The sequence below is a fragment of the Culex quinquefasciatus genome, chromosome 1 (genome assembly GCF_015732765.1).
Source record: "Culex quinquefasciatus strain JHB chromosome 1, VPISU_Cqui_1.0_pri_paternal, whole genome shotgun sequence".
Lineage (NCBI taxonomy): Eukaryota > Metazoa > Arthropoda > Insecta > Diptera > Culicidae > Culex > Culex quinquefasciatus.
In genome coordinates this window covers 23408643-23414642 of record NC_051861.1, presented here as the reverse complement: position 1 = coordinate 23414642, position 6000 = coordinate 23408643, and the positions used below count along the sequence as shown (strand labels likewise).

The 6000-nt window shown below is 39.2% G+C and overlaps 1 protein-coding gene and 1 long non-coding RNA gene across 8 annotated transcripts in view; one reads left to right on the top strand and one right to left on the bottom strand.

The window, feature by feature from the left end:
• LOC119768510 (complexin) overlaps positions 1 to 6000 on the top strand; it is a 531665-nt gene continuing 525665 nt past the window's right edge. For 3 of the 7 annotated variants that reach the window (XM_038258822.1, XM_038258955.1, XM_038258567.1), the window contains exon 1: positions 1 to 415. The gene's annotated coding sequence lies outside the window, so the exon portion shown is untranslated. Of the gene's footprint in view, positions 416 to 3508; positions 3704 to 6000 lie in introns of those variants that run through there. The other 4 variants (XM_038258888.1, XM_038258634.1, XM_038258754.1 and 1 more) reach the window with 3 other exon arrangements.
• Positions 2164 to 4111, bottom strand: LOC119768709. Its single transcript, XR_005278176.1, has 2 exons — positions 4010 to 4111; positions 2164 to 3884 (listed from the first exon to the last, which is right to left on the bottom strand). It is a non-coding gene; the product is annotated as an uncharacterized LOC119768709 (long non-coding RNA).

Here is a 6000-nt window from a genome sequence, read left to right as displayed (position 1 = left end):
CAAAAAAAAAAAAAGTTTGGTGTTCTACAAAATATATCTCGTATCGTCGTCGTCGTCTGTAACTTCTGTAATTTGTGGTTCGCGATTTTCCGTTTTCGGTTTTCTGTTCGATGGTGCAAAAGTGTGCAATTGTTCTCTAGCCGTTGTGTCTCGTTTTGTCGGTGTGCTGTTGTTACGTTGTGCGAGATCTGTCCCCGGTTTGGGCGTCGTGACGCGGTCGTTTTTTGGTGGTGGATTTTCTCCGACGTTGACCCTTTTCAAGCCAGCTCAGTCCAAATCCGCAAAGGAACCAGTTTCACGCCAAGCCGAGTCGACCCGCAGCCCAAGTGTCGACATAATTGTTCTATTGTTCTACCTGCAAATTGGGCTGGCTTTCGAGTTTCGAGCTTTCATCGGTGCGTGTGTTTACTACAGGGTTAGTAGAGTTCTTGGTCAGGGTGGCCTGTCAGACGGGGAGAGTGTTATTGATTTATGTGCACGGCACATGGTGGACAAAGAGGAGGGGTGAGGCTGAGGCTAGGTGGCGCTCCCCCCCTCGACGTCGGAACAAGAAGTTAGATAACAGTGGAGTTTTCACCAGTCAAACACGTGAAGAAGGCTGCCGCTGAGAGAGACTAGAGAGAGACGGCACATGCGCAAAGATTACGTCACAAGTTCGGTTTGACAGCGGCCAGAAGTTTTGCTGCTGGTGGTATGCTGAGGAAAAACTTTTCTCGGTGTGGTGGAAAACGTTGATTACAGTTTTGCGGAACTTGAAGTGGCCGGTTCTCGGAGTGTATTGGAATGGAGAGCTTTCAGCGGGCAGCGTTGCCAGTTCTTGAATAATATTTGGCGATTATATATTATGAGACTATTTTAATTTTGATTTTGACAGTTCATTTTGTTCTCTATTTTTGATGCGGTTTCAATACAGAAATACGAAAATATTGCGCTTTACGAAAATGTTTCAATTCCGTAGTAACAGGTCAATAGTTGCCCTATCTGCATTTATAAACAAGCAGTCTATCCCTTTTTCTCAAGTGACAGTTCACGTCAAGTAGATTCACCTTATTTTATTGAACTGATAACGTTCAACCAGGAGAGCCATATCTTTTGGCAATCAATCTTCATAGTTTTTTATTGACTTAGGACATGCGAATTAATATTTTAACAGAATTGGCCAAAATGCGGATTTCTCTAGATTTCTCTTTTTTTAGACCGTTGTAACTATTTTTTGAAGTTTATGTCCCTCGACTCTGGCTGAAGGGTCAAACAAAAAAAAATAAATTACAAACCATAGTATTAACATTGGAATGCGAAAAGTGTTTTATAAAAATTTTACACCTGCCCAGTTGTTTTGCAATCATTGGTTTTTCAAAATATTTAAGACCGACGCAAATATTTATTTTTCAATATAATAATTGTAATTAAAGGCCAGAATTTCAACATATCCATGGAAACACCTTTGGACCATCCAAACCAGTGCTTCTCAACCTTTTGTGTTCCATTCCCCCTTTGGCTGATTTTCAAGAACTTAATTCCCCCCCCCCCCCCCCTCCCCTACCTTTATTTTGAAGTTATTGGTTTCAAACTGAAGTACAGACAACACAAGTTAGATTTTTAAAATGCGTTGTAATTTACATTTGCTGTCCATTTTTAATTGAACGCAAATTTCATTTAATTCTAATCTTTAGATTAGTTGACATACATTTTTTTTAATTCATTTTGACCGAGCCTCGTAGCCCAGTGGTAACGCTTCCGCCTCGCAAGCGGTAGATTGGGGTTCAAATCCCGGTGATCTTTTCCTTTCTGGATTCGATTGCTTAGTAGGAAGGTAGTGTATCGTCACAAACTGGACCTTATCACGACACTTTAGGAAGACAACCTATGGAATGTAAACATTAACCTTCACATGTTAACATCAAGTTGATTAATAAAAGATTTACTTTTTTTAATTTCAATGAATTAAAACTTGCAGATTTTTTTTATATATTTGGTATTTAACTGCTCATATTTAATTAAATAAATCTCACAATAATTATCTTATGACAGTTTTATTAAATTTGGTTCTGTTTATTTTCACTAAACTACTGTTGTTTAATATACAATTCAGCGTTCTGCTTATACTCTGATCCATTATAAAAAATGAAAAAAAAAAAAACACTTGGAAAAACTCACAAAAAATATTACTTAAAAATTAAGTTTTTTTATAAGCTTGAAGGTTGCAACAATTCACAGCGGTTTTTATAAATAGTAATCCCAAAAATGAATTGAAAACCGAACTGTCAAATTATTGCTTGTGTCCAAAAACCTACAAATGGCAGAGAAATTTTTATTGAATAAATCATTTTGTATTGTTTCAGTAAATCGAGCACTCTTGAACTAAGCTTACTGGTTTTCTTGTTAGCATAAGAGAGCACAGAGGCATCGAAATGTCAAACTTCACTGAACTGAATGTTGCATAGAATTGTCAAATAATGATTTATGGTTTATGTTTTGCAAGTTCTTTTAAAGCCATTGAATTTCTTTAGAATCCTCATTGCTCCCCTAGAATGGTTAAATTCATACCTTGAACAAACCGACGCGTTTACTGACGTCAACTTCAAAAATATCGAGCTGTTAAATTTTAATAAATCAAAGCATTTCAATTGTTAACATCAGAAATAGAAGATACAGCTTATGCTACTGTCGAATTATTACAAATCACAGTAATCGAAGCGTTGAAAAAACATTTTGTTAATTTTAAGTTAAACAATAAGTGAAAAAAAGCGCAAAACTTACTTGAAAACAAATAAACATAACTTAAAAATTATATGAAAGACAATAAACGGTTTTTATTGTATGACAGGATTTTTATGTAAATTAATAACGTCAGACACTTTGCAGGATATATTTTTCTATAGCTGCGAAACAATTTTGTAATCATTAAATTTTACTAAGAACAGTTAATTTAGAAGCTTGCATGCAAAATATATCTTTTCTAAAAAACGTTTTTTTTTTTAAATCAAAATTCTAAATTTAAAATGACTTGATTTCAGATGTAACAGCTTTTTAGATACTGCAATTGAACTTCAAAGTGCCGATTTTGCGTTTAATATTTTTGATTGGTTTCGGTTAGATTAGACACAATACAACAAATATGTCGGTAACTTGGCAACGCTGCCCGGAAAAGTAGTCATAATTCTCAGCGTGTACGAAATTGAAGAGCTTTTACGTTTCACCACCACGCAACCCCACTATCAGACTCAGAGTAAACTGTGCGTATGTGAGCAATGCCAGAACAACTACCACCACGTGGGCTACTTGGATCCCCCAACACACAGCTCCAAAAAACCGACCGACTCCGATGTTCCCTAACTTCGGCCCTGCGATCCGAGTCCGAATCCCCCAAACTCTCTCGCGCTCTCTCTCTCGGTCGACCCGTTATCTGTGTGAGTGTGGTCGGCTCCACCGACGACACTCGCACGACGCCCCGACCGAGGGGCCGAGGGCGACGAGCGGCGGTGGGGAACCCCTACGGAACCTGCGAGGCCTCCGTGTCGGACAGTTCGGTCTGAGTTTCGGTGCTGTGTGTGTTGAGAGCAAGGTTTCGTCGTTTCGTTTGTGGAGCTGTGTAGTTCTCGAGTGCGTCGTTTCGTTGTTGTTGTTGCGGTGTTTCTGTCCGCTCCACGTCGCACGGTGAAGATCACCACACGCCAGCTGCCGATCCTACCGAGGTTGGTTGGTTAGTGTTTACGACGGACCACAATCGGTTCTGGACTGTAAGCGGATCCGGATCTGCCTCCGCTACCGCCCGGCTGGCCACCGCCTACTGCTCTTCACCTCCCTTATCTGGGCGTGGAACAGAAGGAGGGGAGGCGCCTACTTCGACTCGATGATCCGCGACTAGAACGGTATGTGACCTGCTTTGATTTAGATCAATTAGACAACCTGACATTCCACACACCAGAACACACCACGCAAACCAACTCAAACCACACAGCGGGCTCTTGTGACCAGCCGAACTTAACCCTTCTCCTAATTGAATTACCATGAATTACCACGACTCTGAGTGTGATACAGACGGGTTCTGACAGCACCCAATGATGAACTCATCGAAAACAAAACACTTCTGCACGATGTGACATGAGATGAAAACTGTAAATAAACCACAAAAACACACACACACACACACACACTGATTCTCTAACCTCACAAATTCACACAACCAGCGATTCTGCTTGGGTTTTTTTTTTGTTCAAGTCGTGTGATTTTTTGTTCCTCTTTGCTGTTTTGGCTTTGATCGATGAACCTTTGTGAGTGTGTAATCAACAAAACAGCCAGCCAGTGTGCCCAGCCCGTTGAAGAATGAGGTTATGTTTTTGATGTTCCGGCACTGTTTGGGGGAGCTGTTTGATTGATTCACTGCCTTCGATTGCCGCTGTTGGTTGACGAATTTCCCAGCGGGATTGATAGGGGAAGGTAGACGGGGAAGATTGACGTGGGCACGTGGGTATTGGGCTTTTTCCCGTGCAGTACACGTGGGCGCTTTGGAGTGCTGTGCTTTTGAAGGGATGAGGTTTGTGAAGCGTGTGTGTGTGTGTGCTGTACTGGGGATAGTTAGTCATGGTAAAGCATTTGCCATCGATTTTGTTTGAAAATTTATCAGAGAACGTTGATTGCAATAGGCTCGAATGCTTTGAAAATATATTTGATGGATTTGCTTATTCAATATTATTTAAAGCATTTTTTGAATCTTAACATTTTAATTTTTCGTTTTGCACGAATTTTGTAAGAAATAATAAGGTTGACCACTCACATTTAACTAAATTGTGGTTGCAGAACTCGAATTTAATGTTTAAAAAAGAAAATATGAAAAAGAAAAAAAGTCCTTCTGTTTTCGGATAATCGAACTTCGAGCCTGGACTGTATTGTATTTGATAAAAAATAGCTTCTTCAAAACTGGTCCTAAATAGCGGGTTATGAAACAAGCTGCATTTTTTTGAGTTGAATGAATTCGTGTTGAAAAAAATCATGTTTTTGAATTGGTTGAAAAGTATTACTTTTCGATACAAGGGTTATACGACATTTCAGACCATGGACTCGTAGGTTTAACCCGGTGTACAGACAATCATTTCAAGTTTACCTTTTCAAACAACCAATGCGCCATTAGGGTGTAATATCAAAATCGATTTTCCAGCACAGCACTTTTTTAGTTTCTTTTGGGGTCCTAAACAACTCCCCAAAGTTTGGGACCGATTGGTTTAGTCCTCACTTTGCGCAAAGCAATTCAATTTCCCATATAAATTTGTATGGGGAAAACCATTTTTTTGGATTTTGATTTTTAACAATTCGACGTTTCATGCTATATCAAAGCCAGACACATATTTGGATGCCCTGGAAGGTGCTCTATAACTTTGCCGAAAAGAGTATGGTGCTAACTTGCTCCTGAAAGAAGTTATAGCGTCCTCAAAACTCGTCTAAAACGTGATTTTCGAGCAAAAAACACGTTTTAGACGAGTTTTGAACACGCTGTATCTTTTTTTATTGGCAAGCTAGCACCATACTCTCTTCGGGAAAGTTGTAGAGCACATTCCAGAGTATCCGAATATGAGTCCGGTTTTGATATAGCATGAAACGTGGATTTAATAAATATCAAAATCCAAAAAAAATGGGTTTCATCATACAAATTTATATGGAAAATTGAATCGCTTTGCACAAAGTGAGGACTAAACCAATAGGTCCCAAACTTTGGGGAGTTGTTGAGGACCCCAAAAGGAACTGAAAAAGTGCTGTGCTCACTAAATTTGGACAACTTTAATTTTTTCCATACAACCATGTTACACCCTAATGCGCCATGGGTTTCCTCGTTTATAGGACTTTTTGAAAAAGCTTTGCTCTAAGTGCAATGATTTCAGAAATATAGTTTTCTAGAAAAATAACTGATTCTGAGGGGTCTGAGATTTCGAAAATGTGTCCACGTGGTGTATGGATGGTCCTTTAACAATTATCGTTTATTTCTGGAGTTTTTTTTTAAAAAAA